The sequence below is a fragment of the Sminthopsis crassicaudata genome, chromosome 5, assembly GCF_048593235.1.
Source record: "Sminthopsis crassicaudata isolate SCR6 chromosome 5, ASM4859323v1, whole genome shotgun sequence".
Taxonomy (NCBI): Eukaryota; Metazoa; Chordata; class Mammalia; order Dasyuromorphia; family Dasyuridae; genus Sminthopsis; species Sminthopsis crassicaudata.
Genome location: NC_133621.1, coordinates 307,819,334 through 307,847,134, shown reverse-complemented (window position 1 = coordinate 307,847,134; position 27,801 = coordinate 307,819,334). Strand labels below are relative to the sequence as shown.

Below are 27,801 nucleotides of genomic sequence, written 5' to 3'. Positions count from 1 at the left end.
GTAATATAAATAGATTCCATATAAGTTAACTGACAAAAGAACTCTTTATCTAATGAAACTACAGGGGCATAACTCATGAAACTAAGTCAAATAATAACAACATTCATTTATAAGAACAAAACTCCCAGAATCTCGAGGGAAATTCTACAGTTATACAATATATAATTCTGAGACAAAAAGAGAATATCTAAATTACATATGTAAAATTTATTCTTTTTGTAAGTTATGTTCAATTTGTTTGAATCTTTAGTTTTGTTATCATATAATTTTGAATGGATAGTTCCTTCGTTATTTCAGAAGAAAATATTGAAAGGAGAAAACTATAAAATAATAATGACTAACATTCATATGAACCCCAAAGGTTTACAAAACACTTGTTGTAAATTAATTTGTTACATCCTTCCAGAAATCTAGTGATACTCCATCCCTGTTAATTTTTGCAGGTAAGGAAAGGATGGTTGAAAGAATGACTTGCCTAGAGTCACCCCGCTAAGAAATTGGAGCAAGATTAGAACTAGAAGTAGAAATCGATTTTTTTTCTCTTTAAAATGTCTTATATTCTAAAGGTCTATTCATTTAAGTCTTTACAAAGAAGACCTTTGATATTATTTATCATTTTAGGGAAGGACGGAAACAAGTATTGATTTAGGACCTACTGCCTACAAGGTATTGTGCTAAGTGCTTTACACTTTCCCATTTGACCTTCTCAAGACAAGTAGGAAGATGGTGTAATTATGAACCTTATTTAACAGCTAGAGAAAGGGAAGCAGACTGTTTAGGTGACTTGCCTAGGGGCACACATAGCCAGTGTTCCTGGCTATATTTGGATTCAGATTTTCCTGACTCAGGACCTAGCAATCATCTACTAACCCACAAAGCTGCCCATGTCTTTGTATTTTCTAATTTATCCACATTGAGAGATTATTTTTTTCTCCTGTCTCACTTGGGGTTTATTTCTTGATTTTCATGTTTATTTTTGATTATATAACCAGTTCATTAATTTTTTATTTTTTTGCTTTCTCCAAAGAAAATTTTTTTGAAAGTTTTTTAATGTATAAAAGAAAATAGAGTATAAAAGCCAGCAATAACTACATGGAAGCAAAGCAACTTTGAACGTTTCATATTAAATTTGTTATTTTTAAAAAGAAAAGCAATCAGGGCAGCTAGGTGGCACAGTGGATAGAGCACCTGCCATGAAATCAGGAAGACCTTAACTCTTCCTAGCTGTGTGACCTTAGGCAAGTCACTTAATCCCAACTGTCTTAGCAATAAAAAAAAAGAAAGAAAAAGAAAAGAAAAAGAAAAAGGAAAAAGAAAGGAAGGAAAGGAAAGAAAAGAAGGAAGGAAGGAAGGAAGGAAGGAAGGAAGGAAGGAAGGAAGGAAGGAAGGAAGGAAGGAAGGAAGGAAGGAAGGAAGGAAGGAAGGAAGGAGGAAATGAAGGAAGGAAGGAAGGAAGAAAGGAGGGGAGAGAGAGAGAGAGAGAGAGAGAGAGAGAGAGAGAGAGAGAGAGAGAGAGAAGGAGGGAGAAAGGAAGGAAGGAAAGAAGGAAGGAAGAAAGAAAAGCAATCTATACATTGCAGAGACTTAAAGTTTCATTAAGTCTTTTTTTCTATTCTCTGTATTTGGAAAATCTTATTTATTTTTGTTATGTTCATAATGAAAATATTTTTAACTTTAGAAAAGAAAGCTAAAGAATTAGGGTTTTGCGATTTAAGAAAGCGTTATTATGAATGTTGAATGATCTCTAACTAGGATAAAATTTTTATTTTATTATTTTTTATTAGTATAGTTTTTTATTGAGAAAACATATGCCTGGGAAATTTTTCAACATAGACCCTTGCAAACACTTCTATTCCAACTTTTCTCCTCCTTCCCTCAACTCCCTCCCCTAGATGGCAGGTAGTGCTGTATATGTTAAACATGTTAAAGAATATGTTAAATACAATATATGCATACATATTTATACAGTTTTCTTGCATAAGAAAAATCACATTTAGAAAGGTAAAAATAATCTGGGAAGAAACACAAAAATGCAATCAAACAACAACAGAAAGAATACAAATGCTATGTTGTGGTCCACACTTATTTCCTAATGTTCTTTCATTGGGTGTAGCTGGTTCTGTTCATCACTGATCAATTGGAACTGATTTGGATTCTCTCATTGTTGCAGATAGCCACTTCCACCAGAATTAACCCTCATAGTAAAAAAAAAAAAGTTATAATTATAAAATTAAAAAAAAAAGAATGTAAAAAAAAATTGACCCTCCTATAGTATTGTTGTTGAAGTGTATAATGATCTCCTGGTTTTGCTCATTTCACTTAACTTTAGTTCATGTAAGCCTCTCCAAGCCTCTCTTGATTCATCCTGCTGGTCATTTCTTACAGAGCAATAATATTAGGATAAGAATTTTTGACGAAGATAATGAGTCAAGTGCTGTACTTCTTGAGAAAGAAAGAAGGGTGACCTAGTATTCAACAGCTACCATGATATGAATTGGTAGACAAAATTTTGATCCTGTAAACTTCAGAAATGGGGGAAACTGTTAAGTACTCATAGTAAACATGATTTATTTATGATTTATTATTAGTAAATATTTGGTATGCATACTTATTTTTATATACTTCTTGTTATATATAACATTAATATTTATTGAAAACTCATTCTGTGTGAAATATTCTACTAATTTCTGGGAATCCAGAGCTGAAAAAATATTATATTCATTGTCCTTAAAATTCCTCTAATTTAATGGAAGAAATTAAACATGTACAAAAATAAATGTAATAACTAGACGAGTATGAAAAAGTCTAGAGAAAGAATACTTTTGATTTTGTGTTTGGGATTTGTTTTTTTTGTTTGTTTGTTTCTGGTAATTTCTATGTTCTCATTTCTAAGTACTGTGATATGTATGATTATTTTAGAATCAATATGTGATGCAGTAGGATTCTGAATAAGAATTGTTTTAATCCTAATAGAGAATTGCATTGTGAGAACAGAAATTTGTATGATATAGATCAGAATATTGACTGAGTGTAGGAAAGAAGAAATTCTGAGATTGCTATGGAAGTTATAAAAGAGTAAAATAAAATAATTTTTGTGTAAAACATAAAATTTTCATGAAGACTTATATAATCACAATAATTTTTACTTTTGTTTATTTTTTGGGTGGCTCTTTAAACATTTCAGCACTTGTACTTTTCATCAAAAGTTAAAATGAATAAAAATAAATTTAAGGCACTGCTTTACAAGATTTCTGATTTGTACACTAAAACTAAGTAATGGAATGAGGATTTAGGGAAAGGAATATCTTGACATTTTTATACCTTTTCTTTAACTTCAATTTAATACTATTATAATTGCGAATGTATCACTTTTCTTTTTTTCTTGCAGGAAAAATTAAATACAGGGATAAAAAAAGAAATATATGGTATGGCAACATCAGAAATGAAGTAAGATGATTCACTGTGCTATATACAACATGTAGATACAGGCCTTTGGCTAATTTACTAATCTGTGGATGTGAAATCTGTAAGAATGAGATCGATACAATGTAAGGTAAGATTATATTAAAATGTATCTTATATTGTTTTGCATGGCAAATTACATGGTAGACTATATTAGCTATAGTTCCAGTAGATTGTTTTCTCCTTTACCTCTACTTTTAAATTTAAATCTTGGTTGACCAGATATGCAAATCTTCAAATAGATTTCCTTTTTAGACTCTATCCTTTGCCAAGAGTTTGCATGTTAAACATTTCCATTTATCTAAACTATCTTATTAAGTTATTTTCTTTGTCTTTCTTTTCTAAAACACTTTCAATCAGGAGCAATGGCAGAAACACTATTTGTTCCCCTAAAGTCTCCATTTCCTTTCCCTGGATTTCTTAAATATCTAGTGATACTTATTTGATTTCCTTACATTAATATCTTCATATGAATTCCAAGATGTGGGTATTGATTCTTAGAAATCTTTGAAGTCTGGGGAGACCTATCCTGGAAACATCTCCTGGCATTTTCATGTCTCAATTTTTTTATTCTTGCTTGTTTTGTGAGACAATGGGAGTTGTGATTTGCCCAGGGTCACACAGCTACAAAGTATTAAGTGTCTGAGGCCAAAGTTGAACTCAGGTCCTCCTGACTCCAGGGCCCATGCTCTATACTGCACCACCTAGCTTCCCCTTGTCTTTATTCTTTGGCCACAATTTTTTTTCTTCTTCTTGGGACTAATATAGAATTGAAACATAGCCCCTTTTTGGTTGACTCTAAAATAAAAAGAAATGTTCTAAAAATACTAGGGGAAATTGTGTCAACACAATGTTGTAGAGGGCCAGAATTCTGGAGTATACTTGAAACATGGAATTGATGAGATAGTGGTTCTCTAGTTCATATATATCTACTATGATATAGATAGAATCACTGTAGTTTGATATAATGATGTAATCATTCTAGATTGGCTTATAGTCAGTATACTGTAATGATGTAATTGTAATAGGGTATTTAAAGGCTTATAGAACTGGGGACAAAGTTAGATTCAGACTGAGGCTGGTGGAGACTGTCAGACTGTCAGACAGCTGAAGGAGACTGGGTCAGACCGAGACGGCTACCTATAAATACTTGTTAATTGATGGATTGACTACATTCATTTGTCATAATATTTTTCAGGCATTCCCTGATGGCCGTCCTGGATATCATTTCAACAAATCATTAAGTAAAATTGTCCAGAACAATTAGTTTAAGAGAGGCATAAAAATAAGAATCCACCAATCATTTTCTTTTAAAAAAAAAAGTCTCAAAATATAAACTCACAGTAACAGCATTGACAAAATACAGATTTGAGAGTAAAGAAAAATAATACTAACAGCAAATGAGAAGCAAATCAAATAATGAGGAACAGCAATTAGGATTGTACTATCGACTTAAAACAGTGAATGATATGAAATGAGATTCTTTTTAAATAGTATTTTTCCCACTTTCACATTAAGAAAAAATTTAGCATTCGTTTTTCTAAATTTTCTTACCTCCTCTCCCTTCTTCCAAAGCTGTTAGGCAGTATGATATAGTTTATACATATGCTATTATGTAAAACATATTTTCATAGTAATCATTATTGTGAAAGAAAAAATAGATCAAAAGGAAAAAAAACACAACTCAATTCTTTATCTGGCTATGTGTAGCATTTTCCTTTTTGTAAGTCCTATGACCTTTTCTTGGATCATTGTGCTTCTGAGAAAAACTGAGTTAATCATGGTTTTTCATCAGACAGTCTTTCTAAGGAATGAGATATTCTAAAATCTAAAACAAAAAAGGTTTACAATTAAGAATAATTTACCCAGAAAATATATTATAATCTGAAATAAAAACTGGATAATGAATAAAAATCTATAGCCAGCCATGAAGTCAAGTGAAGCAATGCTAACAATAAGGCTAGCAAAGGAGATGGAATTCCAGATGAGTTACTTATAACTAATCTAAAAGATGATGATGTTCAAGTTTCTATATTCGACATGGCAGCAAATTTGGAAAACACAACAGTGAACACTGGATTGGAAAACATCAGTTTACATCCCAATCCTAAAGAAAGTCAATGGCAAGGAATGTTCACATTACTGAACAATTCCACTTATTTCACACCCCAGCAAGATCATGCTGAGGATTCTGCCCCCTAGGCTTCTGCAATATGCAAACCGAGAATTACCACAAAAGCAAGTTTTGAAGGGGCAGAAGATTGACTTTATCTTCATTGATTACCACATTAAAGCCTTTGACTATGTGGATTACAACAAAAAGTGGCAAGTCCTTCCAAGAGATGGTACTATCAAATGATCTTACTAGTCTTCTGAGGAACCTGTATGTAGGACTAGAAGCAACAGTTAGAACAATTGATTGGTTTAAGATGGGAAAAGGAGGCTGAATATTATCACCATATTCATTTAACTTAAATGCATAGTGTATCCTGAAAATGCAGACTGGATAAATCAAAAGCTGGAATTAAAGTTGTTGGAAGAAATAACAACTTCAGATCATACAATCTGTTGGCAGAAAGTGAAGAGAAATCACGAAGCTTCTTGATTTAGGTAAACGAGAAGAATATGAAATCTGGCTTGAAGCTTAACATAAAAACATTAAGATCTTGGGAAGAAATCCCATTGCCTACTGACAAATAGAGGAAATGGAAGCCATGGAAGCAATTTTGGATTTTATATTTTTGAGTTCAAACATCACTGCAGATAGCCACTGCAGCCATGAAATTAAAAGATTCTTTTCCTTGGAAGGAAGCAAATCTGGACAGCATAGTGAAAAGCAGAGGCATTGTTTTACTGATAAAGTTTTGTAAAGTTAAGGCTATGATTCTTTCAGCAGCAACATATGGCAATAAGAATTGGATCTGATTCTTATTTAGTCTTTATAATAGCCAGAAAAAGAGTCCTTATTTCTTCTTGTTTCAAAGTTTCTCGTTTCTTTTGCATCACATTTATTTTCTGCTTAGGATTATCTCTGTCCCTCAAATTATAATTATTTGATATCCCAATGAATTGTGAAACATTTCTCTCAACTCAGGTTATATTCCCTATATAAATCTATATATATATATATCTCCATTCCCCTCTCACAATAATAATTTGTAAGATGTATGGTAAAATCTGGATTTTGTAGACATTATTTTCCTGATGGTCAAAATACATTTTCCTATACAAAAATAAAATGAGATCAGCTTTACCTGACTTGTTCTTTATAAAACTATAGTAGTACTTTGTTTTCCCAGAAAATCAAATTAAATATTCCTCCTAAAGTCAAATATCAATTACGATGAATTATTTTCATCAATTTTTGTCCAGTTTGATTTTCTAGCCACCATGTGTGTTCCTGCACACATCTTTTACAGTGTCAATATTCCTTAGACACATTTGAGGTCAGCAAAAAATGTAAACCATAATATTTGTGCCAGTAAATCCCATTTTACCTACCATCAGGCCCTTGTTATAAAATTCTATTATAATAAGATCTTCTAGTAGTCTAGTAACAAAACTCCCTGATGTAAGACCTGAAATTGACCCATGTTGTATAAAAGTTTATGCATGAGAGGATTAATTCCCTGGTGTGCTATCATTTTGGTCATAAATTAATATTTTCAGTTTTTCTTTCTAAACCTTTCATTTTTTTCTTGTAAATTTATTTATTTTGATATACATTGCTTTATGAATCATGTTGAGAAAGAAAAATCAGAGCAAAAGGGAAAAAAAACATGAGAAAAAAATCAGAAAAGAAGTAAACATAGCATGTGTTGATTTACTTTCAGTTTCCTTAGTTCTTTTTCTGAGTGTAGATGGCATTTTCTGTTCAAAGTCTATTGGGATTACCTTAGATAAACTTTTAAAAGAATCAGCTGACACTGTCACATGGTTTGACTAGACAAACTTTTTTTTTTTTTTTTTTTTTTTTTTAAGTATTAGAAAATCCAGTTCAAGTACTAATAGTAGAGAACTTAGAACCAACTCATAACTACTATGTGGAAAAATATAAGAATGTATGCTCCATTGTCAGTTGTGTTGTCTATGTCTATGAAAGCAAATGTGTTAAAATTACTTAAAATTGAGGCCTTCATAAGCACAACTGAATACCATGATTTTAGTAAAAAAAATTAGGGCTGGTATTATTTGAAATTTATTTGCTTTTTACTTGTCTTTTTTATCTGCTTCATAATTGTTTATGTTCATATGGCACTTTGTGTTTACAAATTATTTAGGATACTTCAACTCATTGAATTCTATTTTCCTTGCTCTATTTTGTAGATGATATGATATTTGAAGAGGAAATAATTTCCCCAATATCAAATAGTTTTGCTTGTTCTTTAACTCTCTCATCCTCCTTTCTAATCTCCTTTTTGTCACATTACATAGGTTCAAATATTCAGCTGTCCCTTTACTAGAAGAATGCCCTCCAAATGACTACAATGAAGATATTATATGTGAAATTACATACCTGAAAACCTTAACAATCACCAAGTCTCACTTATACTTTTTATAAAGGAGAAAGCTGAGGCTCATTCATTCAAAGGAAAGAAATGCTTTAGAGTAACTTTTAATCACCACTCACACTGACTAGCAATGTCCCAGGACCTGGCCATTATATTTTCTCAGGCTTCTGGATAAGTGTTGGGAAATGCTATTTTGCACTCTCTCTCTGTTTTTCTCTGAGATATAGAGCTTATCTTTTTCCCTGGAATAGATCAACATGGATTTTACAGTGACCAGTGGGTTGCCTTTTTTCGATAATTCATAGCTGTCCAGTCAAAGGATATGGTTAAGTACTGACTTTAAAAGGACTTGGGGATTGGTTTTGTTTTTGATAAAATAAAGGAATCCAATGCTTTTTCTCCTTCTAAAAAAGTAACTCCCTTTTTTTGCATTTGCCTTTACGTTTTCAAGGTAGAATAGATATGTATGTACTAAGAACAGTGTTTTCCAGATCTCAGGTTAGTGAGTAGCCTTTTTTACATGTTTGAATGACTCCCAAACTGCATGAATAAATGCATTTTTTTTTTTAATTTGCAGATTCTCTAGAGCTTGAGTTCATATCCTGTGGTAAGTCAGAAAACTACATATAGTACTACATAGGAAAAGGTTTCTCAGTGAATCTTTTACAAAGCCAAGATCTTCCATCCTTTGTAAGTGTGAGACTTAGATCATAAAGGATCCTGCATTCTCACTGGGGCTACTTCTCCCTTCTTTGTCACTGCTGTTCTTACTACATTTGTAGGAGCCCCGCTCTAGTTCCTGAGTCTCTGTTTGTGCTCAGAAGCTCCACAATTCCATGAGCTTCCAATCTCTACTTTTGCAGCTGGCCTCTGTCTTGGGATGAAAACATCCTCCGGTGGACCAAAGGAACTTTTATATAAAAGAGTTTGGAGAATGCTTTAAAAGTTATTTAGATGAGTGACTTCATGCAAGAGAGATATAGGAAGAACCAGCAGGATCGGAACAGACTATAATATAGACCTTGATAGAATGTAAACTCCTAAAAATTATTAACAAGCTGATTTTAGAAAGGCCTGGAAAGATTTACTGGAACTAATGCTGAATAACACAAGCAGTATCAGGAGTACATTGTACATAGTAACAGCAAGGTTGTGTGATGATCAACTATGAAAGACTTGGTTCTTCTCAGTGATTCAATGATTCAAAGCAATCCCAATAAACTTGGATAGAAAACACCATCTGCATCCAGAAAAAGAACTATGGAGATTGATAGTAAATCAACACTTGCTATGTTGAGAGAGAGAGAGAGAGAGAGAGAGAGAGAGAGAGAGAGAGAGAGAGAGAGAGAGAGAGAGAGAGAGAGAGAGAGAGAGAGAGAGAGAGAGAGAGAGATTTAGAGCTCATTCAATAGTGATTATAAATATTTTCAGATATGCAATTTGATTTAATGAACAGAGCTAGCCCAGGGCTCCTGGGCTAATGTTTGGAGCTAAGGCAGGCATTAAAGTTGCATTCTAATGAGATTACCATCTGAACACCTATCTTTCTATGTATAAATAGACTTTTGGTGGGTGATGTTATAATTTTCTCTGTATTGTCTTGATCACATTTTTATTTGTATCTATGTGCATTCACACTTAGCTCCATGCTTTGGTCTCCTTTTCAGGCCCAGGAAGAAGAGATTCTTCGACTTAAATAGCATCCAAGTCTGTCACCAAGAAAGCTAGAACTGATTCACAACTAAGAAATAGTCATTGTCGGCAAACCTAGCACCCTCCCCCTCTTCCTCATCCCCTGCAGTGGAAAGTTGGTGAGTCTTCAGGAGATTCAGATCAACTATTCTGTAGCCTGGCTTTGTTTGGCCTTGGTCGCTGCTGCTGCTGCTAGAAAGGTTGTTTTTCTAATGTTGTAATTTATGTGTCCTCATCAATATGTTCACCTCCCCACCTTGTCTACCATGATTATCAGTTGATATTTAGTGGACTTCATTAATATTTAGAAAGGTGGCTATATTCCAAGATGGCATAGTGAGATATTTTTTGTGTAGTACTTTCCTGTTACTCTATTCAGATTCCTGGGGACTGTGACCTCAAACATAGAGAGTATATTTGGTGAAGAGATTACATCCCTGGAAGTTCTTTTTTTGCATCCTCAAGATACAAAAGTTTTTTTGTTTCTTTGTTTGTTTTTTTCATTAAGTATTTTTTTTTAATATTAAGTATTTGTTTTTATTTTTTAAGTTAATTTGATTTTATCTTGGGCTGTTTGTAGACCTTTAAATCTGTGACCAGTCTATTCTTGGTTACTAATATATCATTACTATCTGCTGTTGTATGGAAACCACTAAGATGCTGATGGAAGATAGAATATCATAAATTTTTCTAACACTCCAAAAGTTTCAAATTTCATTTTCAGCCAAAGGATAAAGTAGATTTATTTGGGAAATCACACTTAGTGGCTCAAGATTTGTTCTTGCCTGATAAATTATCAGTATTAAAGGGATGGAGTAATTGTAGCCTTATATAAGCAATAGGTAGAGAAAATAAATGACTTTCTAAGTTATTAACAGATTCTTATTGGCAGATATGAAGAATAATCTTTTGTCACATCTTTCTTATCCCTTTAACTTTTGAATTCTTTCTATTTTGTGGCTCCTCCTGCCTGCAAACACTTAACTAGGGCTCCTCATGTTTGATTTTTTTGTCTTTGCACACTCATTTCTGTAATGTAGTTTTTCATCATCTGTACTTCAAGGAGTCCCTGATTTCCTTGAAAACTTTCTTGAGTCACCATCTGTGTAAGGACTCTTTTGATTCTCCAACTTATTGTGTTTTCACTCCTCCCACATTCCCCATATTTATTTTGTTTTTAATTACTTCTATTGATGTTGTCTCCTCTTATAAATTTAAAGCTCATTTAGGTCAGGGGATATATGCTTTTATCATTTTATATCCAGCATTTACTAGCTGGGGAAGATATTCAAAATGCAAGAATCATTTACCTTTAAGGTATACTAGATATCACCTGATTCTTGTGTGTGTGCTTTTTTGTATAGATGGGCCTTCATACCTATCAGGTTCATATAGAGATTTGCCTTGTAAGAATTATCTGAATTGAATTTCCTTTCCATAGCATGAAACTATTTTGTTTGGCCAACTTAATGAATGAAACACTTCCATGAAATTCTAAAACTTTCATGAAATAAGCAGAATTATAAAGGGACTTTCGATCCAAGGGCTTTTTAAAACATGGAATTACCAAACCCCTTTTACATCATAACAGTCTCCTTGTTCTAGATGTTTTTAGTGATCTTTCTTCTAAATAGTCTAATCTTTTCTGCCTAAAGGTTGTCTGTTGCTTTTCCTAATAGTAATGAATGTAATAGAATAATAAATGTTCTCTATATGCCTCTGTCATGGTTCTAAGAACCAAAGAAAGGATGATACTTAATTCTTATTTTTCATTACACATAGGCTCCCACTATGCCTTTTGTGTAACAGCATTCATTTTAAGATTTGTTTATTTTTATAAATAATTATTTAAAATTTTGCTTTGGATATAGATTCTTTTCCCATTCTTTTTAATTCATTATAGAAGCTGCAGAAACTATGAAATAAATTCTGTTTTATGTATTTGTATATATACATATATTTAAAAGCCCCTACTTTTGGGAATAATCTCTTCTTTCTGGCCTCTGTTTCCACATCTGTCAAATGAGAATGGTATGCTAGATGACCTCTCAAGTTCCATCTAGCATCAGATCAATGATTCTCCTCACCTATTTTATAGACTTTGTAAGTTTGGTTTGCTTTATTTGAAGTTGTCCTAAATTGTGGGACAGGTACAGAACACTAAATTTTCTATGAAACTTCTTGGCATTTTGGAAGTTAGGATGGAGATAACTAATCCCCCAATTGATTGGATACTATGTAGCCATTGTAGTTATGGGATAGGCCCCTTTGTGGGTTGAAAACAATTTTCCACAAAGCAGTGTACAAATGATAGATAGAACAATATATGACACCTAGAGGGACTTTTCAGTCCATAACATTACAAGTGAAAGGTAAGTATATTGGTAGCCTTAGCTTCATGGCTAACTATCTAGTAGCATCAAATACTTATTTCCCTGAAGCTCCTAGTCCTGAGATTGTAAATGCTGCTGAGAAAATCACTCTTAGCATGATTTTCTGGGACTATAAAGAACAGATCCATAGATAATGACTTGCCACCCATCAGACTAACCATATTCCCAAACTGTGGGCTCAGTGCATTAGATGCCCTTCCTGCCAGTTTATCATTTCTAATAACATGTCACTTGCTGACTGTATCCCCCATTTGCTTACTCATTGCCTAGATTTATTTTTCTAATTTTGCACGTAAGAGGGGCTTAAGATTAACTGAAGATGAAATGTTGATAAATTCTTAATATATACTAAAGAAATAATAAAAACTTAGAGTTTGAATCTAGACCTCAAATTAAACCAGTAGGTGAAATACTTACAGAAATCTTAGTCTTTTCTGCGATGGATAAAGCAAGTATGAGGCCAATAAAGATAAAGCTTAGCGTGATTATGTTTAGAATAATATACTAGCATCCTAAAATTGAAATGAGAAAACCACATTTAGAGAAAATCAAACCTATGAAATACCAATTTGAATATATATTTTCGATATGGTAAAAATGGACAATAGTTGGGAAGATAGCCAAACAAAAATCCATCCAATGTTAATTACATTCAGGATTTATCACCCCTAAGGCAGCTTTGGAAGAAAAGCACTTCCTCATCAAAATGAAGGAAGAATATTCTTAGATGTATTCAGAGCATGTGATATTTATTAAAATTTTACATAAATACTTTTGGATCCGAGAAGCCTCACTACTCAGGGCTTGTATCCACCCATGTAATCAACAGATGTAACTTAATATGGCTTATCTTTGAATGAAGTCTATGAAATAGGTAACTAGATTTGAAAGGTGATCTATAGGGGGCAGCTAGGTGGCTCAGTGGATAGAGCACCGGCCCTGAATTTAGGAGGACCTGACTTCAAATCTGGTCTCAGACACTTAACACTTCCTAGCTGTGTAACTGTGAGCAAGTCACTTTAACCCCAGCCTCAGGGAAAAAAAAAAGGTGATCTATGGGTGCAATCCAAACAGGGTCTTTGCTAGAAATTCAGGATGTTAATTTTGTTTTTTTCTTTTTTTTATTATTAATTTTATAGTTATATTTTTTGACAGTACATATGTATGAGTAATTTTTTTATAACATTATCCCTTGCATTCATTTTTCCAAATTTTCCCCTCCCTCCCTCTACTCCCTCCCCTAGATGACAGGCGATCCCATACATGTTACATGTGTTACAGTATAACCTAGATACAATATATGTGTATAAATACAATTTTCTTGTTGCACGTTAAGAATTGGATTCCGAAGGTATAAATAAGCTGGGTAGAAAGACAGTAATGCTAACAGTTTACATTCAATTCCCGTGTTCCTTCTCTGGATGTAGTTGTTTCTGTCCATCATTGATCAACTGGAAGTGAGTTAGATCTTCTTTATGTTGAAGATATCCACTTCCATCAGAATACATCTTCATACAGCATTGTTGTTGAAGTGTATAATGATCTCCTGATTCTGCTCATTTCACTCAGCATCAGTTCATGTAAGTCTCTCTAAACCTCTCTGTATTCATCCTGCTGGTCATTTCTTACAGAGCAATAATATTCCATAACTTTCATATACCATAATTTACCCAACCATTGTCCAATTGATCCACATCCATTCATTTTCCAGTTTCTAGCCACTAAAAAAAGGGCTGCCACAAACATTTTGGCACATACAGGTCCCTTTCACTTCTTTAGTATTTCTTTGGTATATAAGCCCAGTAGTAGCACTGTTGGATCAAAGGGTATGGACAGTTTGATAACTTTTTGGGCATAGTTCCAAATTGCTCTCCAGAATGGCTGGATTCTTTCAGGCCAACTCCACCAACAATGCATTAGTGTCCCAGTTTTCCCACATCCCCTCCAACATTCATCTTTATTTGTTCTTGTCATCTTAGCCAATCTGACAGGTGTGTAGTGGTATCTCAGAGTTGTCTTAATTTGCATTTCTGATCAGTAGTGATTTGGAACACTCTTTCATATGAGTGAATATAGTTTCACTTTCATCATCTGAGTATTGTCTGTTCATATCCTTTGACCATTTATCAATTGGAGAATGGTTTGACTTTATAAGTTAATTTTCACCAGTAATTATAGAGAGTTTAGCCTTAAGGATCCCAGACTTATTGATAAATGCATATTTACATCATAGTGGTTAGAACTATGCACAATATTGCCACAGGCTGCAAAATATAATACCTTCCAAGTATGTAGAAAGACAGAATCAGCTGACTAGAAATCTATAGCAGAAACTTGCTGTCCTTTATCATCTCCCAGATAACAAAGCTGTACACTGCAAATACAGATCCCCCAAACCCTTAAGAATTCAGGAAGTCAACTGGGGTCTGTACCACTGCAGACCAAAATGTTATCCACAACAGCCTAGACACTGAATCAGAAAAAAACAAACAAAAAAACAAACAAACAAAAAAACGTAAGAATCTAAGATTTGTCACCTTACTGAATAATTATAATCTCCAAACAACATGGAATGAAAATGTCACCCAAATATAGAGACGTAAGAGAAGAAAGTACAGCCTGGGAAGAAGTCACAGTGTATATCATAACTGCTAGCCTGTCTCTAACTGAAATTATCCCAAAGATGCCTTTGGAGATGCATCAGAAAATGAGCTTTTAATTTTCATTAATTGCATTAATTCAATTTTTATTCATTCATTAGTGAGCATTTCAGTGCTCATTAAATTATTTTAAAAAGGGGGCGGAGCCAAGATGGCGGAGAAGAAACACACGACTCTGTGAACGTCCTCACTCCCTCACAACCAATTAGATAAATTAAGCCCCAGAATAAGCCCAGGCCTGATAGATACCACAAGGACTGGAAGCACGACTTACCAGCTGAAGAGAATCTGGAGTTTCAACAGAAAAGGTCAGTCCCCAGGGGAGGAAGAAGACAGGCCAGCACAGACGGCTGGGTGCTAGCATACTCTGCCGATCGTGCTGGGGAGGGCTCTGGGATCAGAGAAGCCACTGAGATAAAGGAATTTGGCAGAGGCTGTTAGCTCTTCTCTGCTTATTATATAGCAGTTCAGAAGAGAAAGCTAAAATACCTTAAAAATTCAGATAGATTAGATTTTCCCCGGATCCTGGGGGTGACTCAGCAGATCTTGGCATCAGGGGGCATGGCCTCAGCTACCTCCTGAGAATAGTTAAGAGATTGACAAGTGGGTGGATACGGCCCAAGGCAACACACACTGCCTAGTTTAGCTGGAGGGAGTGGAACTCAGCTCCAGGAAGTCCCAGAGAAGCGGAACCTTTGAACTAGGGACCGCGGTTTCTGGCAGACACTTCCAGTTTGAGCGCAGGGGCTTTTCACGTCAACTGCTGCAGACATCCACGCCCCACCGGGAAGCATAGGCTGGGCTTTGTGCTGCCTTTGCTATTCAGTCTCAACCTCAGGGAAGCCGCTAAAACACAGCGCCCTCGGGGCACAGCAGTGCTGGTCACCTCTGAGGCACTTCCAGGGAGGGGGTGGGGAACTCTCTCCCAGAGCTCTCTCTTAGCTCAGGCGCAGGAGCCGCTGCATCCATCCAGGTCTGGGAGGAAGCTGGTAAAGAAATAAATAAATAATTTCCTACCCCAGGGACAGACCCCAAAAGATTTTTAAAATATGAACAAAAAAGCCAGAAAAACCATAGATTCCTTCTACACAGAGAAAGAGCGGGTATCCAACCCCGAGGAAGTTAACAGCAGAGAGACAGCAGATAACAACCTAAAGGGGAATGATTCCTGCCCCCCATCACATAACTCTCTCCTTGAAGAGACTATTAAAAAATTAAGGGAGTTTGAAGAAAAATTTGAAGAAAAATGGGGAAAGGAAAGGGAAGCTATGATAGAGAATAACAACGTCCTGAAATTGGAGTTGGAAAAAATAAAGTATTCACAGGAGATACAGGGAAACAAAATTTATGAATTAGAAAATGTTAAAAAATCACAGGAAAGTAGGATTTCTGAATTGGAAAAGATAAAAAAAGTCTCAAGAAAATAGAATTTCTGAATTGGAAAAAGAAAATAATTCTCAAAAAAAAAAAAATTAGGGAAATGGAAAAAAATTCAATAGAGCAAAATAATTCATTTAAAAACGAAATTGGGCATTTACAAAAAGAACTAAAAACTGTGAAAGAAGAAAATAACTCCTTAAAAGTCATGATGGAACAAATAGAAATGAATGACTCACAGAGAACCCAAGAATCAGTCAAACAAAACAAAAAAAATGAGAAGCTGGAGAACAACGTTAAATACTTACTGGGAAAATCTATAGACCTGGAAAATAGATCTAGGAGAGATAATCTGCGGATCATTGGACTTCCAAAAAACTATGACCAAAAAAAGAGCCTAGATTCTATTTTACAGGAAATTATCAAAGAGAACTGTCCAGAGATAATAGAAACAGAAGGGAAAGTAGATGTGGAAAGAATTCATCGAATTCCTTCTGAAATAGACCCTAAAAAAAGAACACCACGGAATATTGTGGCTAAACTGCAGAATTACCACACAAAGGAGAAAATCCTGCAATCAGCTAGAAAAAAAACAATTTAAATACCAAGGGGCCACAATAAGGGTCACTCAAGATCTGGCTGCCTCCACATTAAAAGATAGAAGGGCCTGGAACCTGATATTCTGTAAGGCAAAAGATCAAGGACTGCAACCAAGAATGAACTACCCAGCTAGTTTAGCATCGTTTTCCATGGAAGAAGATGGTCATTCAATGAAACAGAGGGATTCTATATGTTTCTAAGAAAATTATTTTAAAAAGTTTAAATCCATTTCACCTACCTGTACAGTAATCAATAGAACATTAAGTATAATAAACAATAGCAGGGTAGTGACTGGACCTGAATTGTTTCTTTCCAAAATCTACCAAAAACGAAATGACCAAATGAGACGATTGTATAGAGTGATCCAAAAGTCTTGGTAAAGGTTTAAGCTTTAATGGAAGATTAAAATTGCACTAAGACTTTTGGGATACAATGTACAGTGCTGACTTCAGTGTTTTTAAAGACCTTTCCATATAGTGCCTCTCTTCAGCCTAAAAACACTCCAAAAGATAAATACTAAAGGTGTAATTGTCTCTATTTTAAATAGACCATCTCTAAGGGAGGTGAGTGAACTGCCCAGACTCACAGCTGATAAGTGTCAGAGACTGATTTGAATTCAGCTCTTTGGTGACACTTAGTCTAGTGCTCTCCCTGAAATACTACTTGTTAATAATTTAGGCTGATAAAACTAGGCAGAAAGCTCTGTTTTGAGGTAAATAGAAAGAAGAAATTCAGTCCTTCAAAAGGCAAAAGTTCTACATTTAAAAATCTGCATTCTTTCAAATATGACCTTTCCAAGAGAAGTTAAGTAATGGGATTAAGTGCTGCAGGCCCTGCCCATTGTGGTCACCAATTTCTATCTCTCCCCTTCTAAATTGCCTTGTGTATATTTTCTAATAGGTTTTTGTATATATGTCATCCCTGCTCTTCCTCCAATGGAATTTAAGCTTTTTAAGATGAAGGATTCCTTAAATTACAGTATATGAATGCAATGCAATATGATTTGTTCTATAACAAATGAAGAGCAGGCTGATTTCAGAAAAAGCCTGGAAAAACTGAGATGAATTGATATTGAGTGAAGTAAGCCCAATCTATAGAACATTACAATAGCAACAAGATCATGTGATGATCAACTACCAGAGATTTAGCTCTTTTCATCAATACAGTGATGACAGTTCCAAGAGACCAGGGAGAACTATGGAGACTAAATGTGGATCAAAGCATATTATTTTCACATTTTGATGAGCTTTTTTCTCATGGGTTTTCCCTTTTGTTCTGAGTTTTCTTTCCTATCATGACTAATATGGAAATATATTTAAAGTAATTGCACATATATAGCATATCATATTGCATCTTATTTTTGTAGGAGGGGAGAAGAAGAGAGGGAGAAAAAAATTTGGAGCTCATAATCTTATAAAAATGAATGCTGAAAACTATTTTACATGTAATTGGAAAAATAAAATACTGCTGAGAAAAAAAGGTGAGGGATTCTCTCTCTCTTTTTTTTGTCTATGTATCACTTCAAATTATTTGCCCCTAATACTCTACCTTGCACACACTGGAGAACAAATAAACGTCTGTTCAGTAAAATCAAATTGGAATGTATATTATAAAACTCCATGTTCACACATGGATTGACTGGTAAACAATTTTATAGATATATTACAAAATCTTAGAGATGATTTTAAGGAAAAATCCTCAGTGGTGGGAGTCAAGTAACTTCATGACAGAGAATCAGAACATGTGCTCTGTATACACTAAAAGTGGACGATACAGGCTGGAGTATAGGAACAAACAAGGTTTGCAATAGAGGTCAAGGATGTCTAGCTCACTTTCTGTTCATATGAAGCTCTTCATCTGCACTCCTTGTCAGAGAGTAATGATTATTGTCTCTTCACACAGCATTAGAAAGATCCCTTGGGAGCTGAGTTGGTGAATGATGACTTGAATTACTTTTATATTCCATTATTCTTAACAATAAGGGGGAGGGGAAAGAGCACAAGAACAAAGACATAGAAATATTCTTGTGAACTTGCTAATGGCTAGTATTTGTCTCATGGGCATTTATCTACATATCTATGTGTTCATCTACCCATGTGGTACAGGAACACGTACCTAAATGCTAAATGCAATTATACCATTTTGTGTACTCAAGTGAGAAAAGTATCACTAGCATAATCCCCAAAGATAGGATGATAATATATAGCTCTGTCAGAATGAGATGTGTAAATTAGATCACTTAAACTTCATGTCCTTAAGCAATTTAGTGACAGACTCTTCATTCAAAATTGAGTAAAAATTAGCTTTAAACATTGGCAGCAAATTTTCCATCAATGAAAACTGAAGCTACAAACTGTAATATATGTTGAATGTTATTAGGTTCTTACTAAGTGCTAATGAGATGAGATATTAAGTTGTTACTAAGTGCTAAGTCAGTACTTAATGATTCTCTAGTTCTGGCCTTTACTGGGAGTTTTACTTCTGTGAATTCCTGGGGAGGAGCTTACATGTTTAGGAGGAGCAAGTTCATTGGTTGAAGTAATTTTTCCCAGAAGCCCTTGTGTTATCCAACTCCCATTCTCTGGGAGGATAAAAGAGGGCGGCACTGGAGAGATAGAAAAGAGTCTCTGCTCTAGGTCAGAGTTGGAGTGTCTATCTGGAGGAGAGAGAGTCTTGTCTGGGCTAGACCTGAGGCTGCTCTCCAGAGGAAGAAGAAGTCACTACTTTGAACCAGAATTGGCAGCAACTGTCTGGAGACAAGGGCTCTCTAAAGGAAGAAGAATCTCTCCCAGAGATTTGAGTTGACACAGCAGATCTCCTCCCAGAGGGCGATTGGCAGCTTCTGGAGACAACAGCACATTACAGGGTGTCATGGTGAAGAAAAAAAGGATGAACTCCTTTGGGAATACTAAAACTATCAGCTCATGTTTTTTGTTTTTTTTTCCTTCTCTATTATCCATATTTTCAAGGAACTTTTGCCTCTACTAGTTATGAGAGGATTTTGGAGTGCCATGTTCTGTTTAGTTGTGTTTTTTTTTTTCTTTTACTTTGCACAGGATTGTTGTTTTCTAACTTTGGTGACTCCAGTGAGGGAAAAAACCGCACAGATGTTAATTAGAAAACTATAGCTAAATAGGTAGAAGAGACATCCTACTCAATGTGTCCATACATTTCTATTTCAAAAAGATTCCAACTAATAGTTACTTTGTGAGAATATGCAGAATGCAAATAGAAGGTTTTCTTTTTAGATTGCTGATATAACTGAAGGAAATCTAAAGTGGGAGACAGACTTATATGGTAATAATCTGGGCTGATAAAACTTAACCCTGGAGTAAAAAGTAACAAAGTCACCTAATCCTCTGTGTTGCACATACTGCAGAACAAATAAATGTCTGTTCAATATAATCAAATTGGCATGTATGTTACAAAAGTCCACGTTCACACATGGATTGACAAATTGGGACAAGGTCTTCTTATTTTTTTTTTTTTGCTGGGGGATGACGAATATTTCCTACTGTGGTAGAAGACATCAAAGAGGCTGAGTTAGGTAATGGACTTTTCCAAGGGACAGAGAGGCCCAGGACATATACACTTCCCTAAGGGAAGCAAAGACCCATTTGGGAAAACATTATTAGTAACTTCTAAGGTACTAGGGACATAGTCTCAGCCATACTATGTATGGTTAAGTATCTCTTTTAATGTAGGATTAAAATTTTCAATTGTCACATATACAAACATTTTTAGCATTCATTTTTTTTTAATCTGAGCTTCAGATTCTCTCCTTTCTCTCTGCCTAAAGCTTCCCCTTCATTGAGAATGGAAGCATTTTAATATAAGGTATACCTATATAGTTATGTAAAACATTTCCATAATAGTCATGTTGTAACAGAAAACACAGCTCCCCTTGCCCAGAAAAAGCTCAAGAAAAATGAAGAAAGTTTTAAAAACAGTATACTTCAGTCTGCATTCAGACTGTCAGTTCTTTCTTTGAATGGACAGCATGTTTCATCATTGTCTTGGATCTCGATATTGCTAAGAAGAGTTATTTTACTATTTATTTTAAGAGTCCCCTAATCATCAACTCTCTCTCCTTTCTGTCCCAAACTCTAAACTATCTTCCACACAGCTCCCAAAGTGATACCCTTGAATAACAGGTTAGATTGTCAGCCTCATGCTCAGGAAGCTTTAAGTGTTTCCCTTTTGCCTCTGGGATACACTATATTGGGTGCTGTGTCATTTGAACTCCAGCACAATACATCTCTGACCTACTTTTCCATATTGATTTCATCTTGTTTCACTGTCTCCACTTCTTGTAACTGCTCCATTTACACTCTATCTCCTGCCTCTTCACAAGTTAATTGCTATCCCAGGAGTGCTTTGCATTCTCACCTCTTTTCTTGGAATCAGTGATTTCCTCCAAGGCTCATTACAAGTATCTGCTTCTTGAAGTGGTCCTTCCTGATCTCTCTTGTTCTCCTAGAGGTGGCTGGATAGCATACTGAAGTGACCTGGAGGCAAGAAGAGTGAAGATCAGAATAATTACTGGCTATGTGATCTTGGACAACTCATTCCACCTCAGTTTACCTCAGTTTTCAACTGTAAAATGGGAATAAATAATATTACCTATCTCAAAAAATTGTTGGGAAGCACAAATGAGATAAAATTTTTAAAAAGCCCTTTGCACGGTACATGGCACATAATAGGCACCATACCATTCTTCTCTTTTCTTGCCCTCCAATATGGTAAGGCAAAAAATTGGCAGTTCCTTTGAGGTGAAAGATGGAACCTCCACATATTCCCAAGGCATGTGGTAGAATATCACCAGAGACCCAAAGTACACAAGGATGATAACTGACAGGATCATGCTAGAGGGGAAGCCCCCCATGGATTTTAGCCCCTTGTACAAAAGCTTAGCTCATTTTTCCTTCTTTAGGACTTTGAATTGTTCAGAACATTTTGAAAACAAATCTCCTTTGTCAACTTATGTGGACATGAAAATTCCTCCCCAAAACATAATAGAGCAATAATATCTAGTCACTGACAGATTGATTTTGATAGAAAGCATGGGCTAACATTTTGGGCCTTCTTCAAAACCCACCCTCATTTAATAGTAGGACATGTTCCAGAAGTAATTGTGTTGCCATTTCCATTTGGATGTTGTGCTTTGTTCTTACACTTGTATCTCTTAAACACTTGAGCTTTGACATTAATGACTGCATTCATTGTGCATTCATGTTAATGTCCACATTAATGAATCTAATTCCCAAATGGGAACCTAAGGGAGGTGCCTGTGATCTTCTTACAGCCCTTAGCTGACTACCATATATTCCTTATCTTCCTTATCTGTCCTCTGTTACTCCCAATAGACGTAATACTAAGGCACTCAATGTGAGAAATTACCTACTTGAGGGTATAATTTCTCTTTTTTTCCCCAGTTAATCTTGTTGAAATCCATTATCAACATAAAAGAAAAGAAAAGAAGTTTTGGCTTCTGAGTGAACTTGGAATTCTGAAATCTTGATGCCAAATTAATTGTAACATCTTGGGAAAAATTGACGTGGCTTCGTTTTCCCCCCTCACCTTGCCCTAAGGATGTAATTTAGGATTAATGATGAAGACATTTTTCTAATATCTTTAATTCTGCACCCAGCTTGATCACTAACACAATACTAGAGAAACAAGAGGAACTAAGAAGCCTTAATTACTTTTAAAATTGTGCAATCAGTGCATCAGTGCATCAGTGAAATAGAAATATTAGACATGTGCATATTGGGAAGGAAAAGCTCATTGCTGTTACAATGAAATGATAATATTCTCCCCAATATGAATACTGAGTTGACTTCACATATTCATATTTCAAACATGTATTCAGAGATGATGGGCCACCAGCATCTCTTTTCTATGACAGATGATCACATCAGAGCTTTGAAGGCTAAAGCTCCTTAAACTGTGGGTTGTAAATCCTAATGGGGTAAGGTAATTAAATATAAACTCATGAAAATTTAACATTTCACTAATATTTAATTCTGTAGGTAAAAATAAATCCATCTCATTTGTATGTATAATTAGTTTTACATAAATGATAAACTATAAATATAGAAAACATATACACTTATATGATTATTATAAATAGATATTTATTTATATGATATGCATGTTATATAAATATATAAATATGTTTTTAAATAACTTTCTTAATGATTTACTATCAGCAAATATTTGATTTGGATCTCTATTTTAGATGATTATATACAATGGGTCATGTAAAAATCCCTCAGAAAAAGGGCTGTGAGTGGGAAAAGTTTAAGAAGCTCCGATTTAGTCTACCATTCTATTTTATATATGGAAGTTGCAATCTTGAGATTTGCAGAGAAGTTTGCTGCCGGTCTGGGAAGGGCTTACATGTGGTTAGAGGTATGATTGCCATTTGAGCAAAAGATCTTTAAATTCCCTTTCCAGTCTCCAAGTCCATTTCCATTAAATATGAAAGTTACATCATTAAAATATTAATATTTTTGTTTGCATATTCAGTTCCCAGTTGTCTTTCCCTCTCTCTCCCAACCCCACATTAGAAAGGTCAACATTTATTATAGATATATATGTGAACAATAGATACTTCCATATATCATTTTTTCCCTCTGCAGGTAATTAGCATTTTCCTTCAGAAGTCCTTGAGTTAATTTGAAATTTCCTGTAACTCAGAAGAGCTTAGTCATTCATGTTTACTCTTCCACTAATTTTGCTGTACTCCAATATTCTTTTGGTTCTGCTCTTCCCTCACCATTATTTCCTGTATGCTTTCCATAGTTTTTTTTAAAAAATTAACTTGTTCATTATTTTTTAAAGCACAATGATATTCCCTTGCATTAATACTCCACAAATAAATCACCCCTAGCCCAGTGGAGGGGCATCTCCTCAATTTCCAGTTCTTTGCAACCACAAAATGAGCTGCTGTAACTATTTTTGTGTAGGCAGTACTTTTTATTTCTTAAAAAAAAAAAAAAATAAAAAAAAAAAAATATATATATATATATATATATGTATATATATATATATATCACTCTAGGGTTTGGACACTCCCATCTACAGTAACCTGAAAGCTCCTGAAGTCCCCTGCCCTTGCTTTTGTTGCCAAGGTCTGCTCGGGGCTTGTAGGGGACGTGGTCAACTATTGGCTGCCCTCCTCAAGGAAGGCGTGGTTTCTGTTGTAGGAGTCTGGATTGTTCTGCCCCTTCACCGCTTTGAAGAAGACTTTGCCTGAGGGCTGTCTAAATTGTCCTGGGAGGTAATGTAATTTTATTTTTCTTTTTTCGGGTTTTCCCCTTCCCAATTCATTTTGAGAGAGAATTTTTAAATTGCTTGTAGAGAAGAGTTTAGTGCCAGTCTGGGAAGGGTGTCTCCTGCCGTTTTCCCGCCATTTTTACCTCAGGTGCTGGCTATGTCAAATGAACCATTATATGCTGAGGGCTTTCTAAATTGTACTGGAGAGGTAATGTTGTTTCACTCTTTACTTATTTCGGGTTTTCCCCTCCCCAATTCATTTGGTGAGGGAATTTTTAAATAGCTTGGAGAGAAGTTTAGTGCCGGTCTGGGAAGGGTGTCTCCTGCCGTTTTCCCGCCATTTTTACCTCAGGTGCTGGCTATGTGGAATGAACCATTAAATGCTGAGGGCTTTATAATTGTACTGGAGAGGTAATGTTGTTTCACTCTTTAATTTTTTTGGGTTTTCCCCTCCCCATTTCATTTTGAGAGAGAATTTTTAAATTGTTTGGAGAGAAGTTTGCTGCCTGTCTGGGAAGGGTGTCTCCTGCTGTTTTCCTGCCATGTTTACCTCAGGTGCTGCCTATGTCAAATGAACCATTAAAAGCTGAGAGCTTTCTAAATTGTCTTGGGGGGGGGAATGTTGTTTCACTCTTTACTTTTTTCGGGTTTTCCCCTTCCCAATTCATTTGGTGAGGGAATTTTTAAATTGCTTGGAGTGGAATTTCCTGCAGGTGAGGGAGCGTGTCTCCTGCTGTTTTCCTGTCATTTTTACCTCAGGTGCTGGCTATGTGGAATGAACCATTAAATGCTGAGGGCTTTCTAAATTGTACTGGAGAGGTAATGTTGTTTTACTCTTTACTTTTTTTGGGTTTTCCCTTCCCCAATTCATTTGGTGAGGGAATTTTTAAATAGCTTGGAGAGAAGTTTGCTGCTGGTCTGGGAAGGGTGTCTCCTGCTGTTTTCCTGTCATTTTTAACCTCTGGTGCTGGCTATGTGGAATGAACCATTAAATGCTGAGGGCTTTATAATTGTACTGGAGAGGTAATGTTGTTTCACTGTTTACCTTTTTCGGGTTCTCCCCTTACCAATTCTTTTGGTGAGGGAATTTTTAAATAGCTTGGAGAGGAATTTGCTGCAGGTCCGGGAGCATGTCTCCTGCCGTTTTCCCGCCATTTTTACCTCAGGTGCTGGCTATGTGGAAAGAACCATTAAATGCTGAGGGCTTTCTAAATTGTACTGGGAGGGCAATGTCGTTTTACTTTTTACTTTATTTTGGGTTTTCCCCTCCCCAATTCATTTTGAGAGAGAATTTTTAAATTGCTTGGAGAGAAGTTTGCTGCTGGTCTGGGAAGGGTGTCTCTGGCTGTTTTCCTGTCATTTTTACCTCAGGTGCTGGCTATGTGGAATGAACCATTAAAAGCTGAGGGCTTTCTAAATTGTCTTGGGGGGGGGGAATGTTGTTTTACTCTTTACTTCTTTCAGGTTTTCCCCTGTCCAATTCATTTTGAGGGAGAATTTTTAAATTGCTTGGAGAGAAGTTTGCTGCAGCTTCAGGAGCGTGTCTCCTGTTGTTTTCCTGTCATTTTTACCTCAGGTGCGTGCTATGTGGAAAGAACCATTAAAAGGTGAGGGCTTTCTAAATTGTACTGGAGAGGTATGTTGTTTCACTCTTTACTTTTTTTGGGTTTTCCCCTTCCCAATTCATTTGGTGAGGGAATTTTTAAATAGCTTTTAGAGGAATTTGCTGCACGTCCGGGAGCTTGTCTCCTGCCCTTTTCCCGCTATTTTTACCTCAGGTGCTGGCTATGTGGAATGAACCATTAAAAGCTGAGGGCTTTCTAAATTGTCTTGGGGGGGGGGGAATGTTGTTTTACTCTTTACTTCTTTCAGGTTTTCCCCTGTCCAATTCATTTTGAGGGAGAATTTTTAAATTGCTTGGAGAGAAGTTTGCTGCAGCTTCAGGAGCGTGTCTCCTGCTGTTTTCCTGTCATTTTTACCTCAGGTGCTGGCTATGTGGAAAGAACCATTAAAAGCTGAGGGCTTTCTAAATTGTACTGGAGAGGTAATGTTGTTTCACTCTTTACTTTTTTTGGGTTCCCCCCCCCAATTCATTTTGAGAGACAATTTTTAAATTGCTTGGAGAGAAGTTTGCTGCCTGTCTGGGAAGGGTGTCTCCTGCCATTTTCCTGACATTTCAACCTCACGTGCTGGCTATGTGGAATGAACCATTAAATGCTGAGGGCTTTCTAAATTGTACTGGAGAGGTAATGTTTTTTCAATCTTTACTTTTTTCGGGTTTTCCCCTCCCCAATTCATTTGGTGAGGAAATTTTTAAATAGCTTGGGGAGGAATTTGCTGCAGGTCCGGGAGCTTGTCTCCTGCTGTTTTCCTGTCTTTTTTAACCTCAGGTGCTGGCTATGTGGAATGAACCATTAAATGCTGAGGCGTTTCTCAATTGTACTTGGTGGGCAATGTTGTTTTACTCTTTACTTTATTTTGGGTTTTCCCCTCCCCAATTCATTTTGAGAGAGAATTTTTAAATTGCTTGGAGAGAAGTTTGCTGCAGGTCCGGGAGCATGTCTCCTGCTGTTTTCCTGCCATTTTTACCTTAGGTGCTGGATATGTGGAATGAACCATTAAATGCTGAGGGCTTTCTAAATTGTACTGGAGAGGTAATGTTGTTTCACTCTTTACTTTTTTTGGGTTTTCCCCTTCCCAATTCATTTGGTGAGGGAATTTTTAAATAGCTTGGAGAGGAATTTGCTGCAGGTCCGGGAGCTTGTCTCCTGCCCTTTTCCCGCCATTTTTACCTCAGGTGCTGGCTATGTGGAAAGAACCATTAAAAGCTGAGGGCTTTCTAAATTGTCTGGGGCGGGGGGAATGTTGTTTTACTCTTTACTTCTTTCAGGTTTTCCCCTGTCCAATTCATTTTGAGGGAGAATTTTTAAATTGCTTGGAGAGAAGTTTGCTGCAGGTTCGGGAGCGTGTCTCCTCCTGTTTTCCTGCCTTTTTCCCCTCCGGTTCTGTCTTTGTTGAATGAACAATTAAAAGGCGAAACTTCCTAAATTTTCTTGGGGGGCAATGTAGTTTCACTCTTTTATTTTTTTCAGGCTTTCCCCTTTCCATTTCATTCCAATTCATAGAGAATTTCTCTATACCAGCCCTACAGAATCTGCTGAAAAGTGGGTAAGTCTTTTATCTTCTGCAGACCTCATAGTCCACTTGTATAAAATTAAGTCACATGTGGTAGAGATTACTGAACCCAACTTCCAACCCACTCTTATTAGAGATTTCTAATGTTGGCTATAACAACGTGGTTTCTTCTGTGCATTTTTACATTGAGTTAGTTGTTCACTGAAACCTTACAGCAGAAAGGGACCCTGGGCACCTTCTAGTTAAAAACTTTTTAAATTGTGTTTTGTAACTCCTAATGGGGTCAGGTAACTGAATGTGAGGGTTATGAAAAATTTATATTTCACCAGTTTTTAATTGTATAGGTAAAATCAAATCCATTCCTTTTGTATGCACATTTTCTTTTCCATAAATGATAAAATTATAAATAAAGCAAATATGCATATTTATATTTTATACAAATATATAGTTATTTACATAATACCTCAGTTATATAAATGTTTTTAATACATTACTTTATGATTTACTATTATCAACTATTTGATTTGGATATCTATTTTAGATACTTAAAAACCATGGGCCATGTAAAAATTCCTCAGAAAAAGGGCTGTGATGGGGGAAAGTTTAAGAAGTTCTGATTTAGTCTCCCATTCTCTTTTATAGATGGGAAGTTGCAATCTTGAGAAATTGGGTGGTTTTCCCAGGGGCTTA

At 35.6% G+C, this 27,801-nt stretch overlaps 2 long non-coding RNA genes across 4 annotated transcripts in view; both read left to right on the top strand.

Annotated features, from left to right (window-relative positions):
- The window catches only part of LOC141543207 (uncharacterized), a 48,299-nt gene extending 24,322 nt beyond the window's left edge, over positions 1 to 23,977 (top strand). For 2 of the 3 annotated variants that reach the window (XR_012482377.1, XR_012482378.1), the window contains exons 2-3: positions 3,389 to 3,553; positions 9,641 to 9,915. This is a non-coding gene — a long non-coding RNA (uncharacterized LOC141543207). Of the gene's footprint in view, positions 1 to 3,388; positions 3,554 to 9,640; positions 9,916 to 23,906 lie in introns of those variants that run through there. The other variant, XR_012482379.1, reaches the window with a different exon arrangement.
- A 2,888-nt stretch (positions 23,978 to 26,865) lies between these two features.
- The window catches only part of LOC141543206 (uncharacterized), a 49,429-nt gene continuing 48,493 nt past the window's right edge, over positions 26,866 to 27,801 (top strand). The window contains exon 1 of the long non-coding RNA XR_012482376.1: positions 26,866 to 27,140. This is a non-coding gene — a long non-coding RNA (uncharacterized LOC141543206). The remainder of the gene's footprint in view (positions 27,141 to 27,801) is intronic.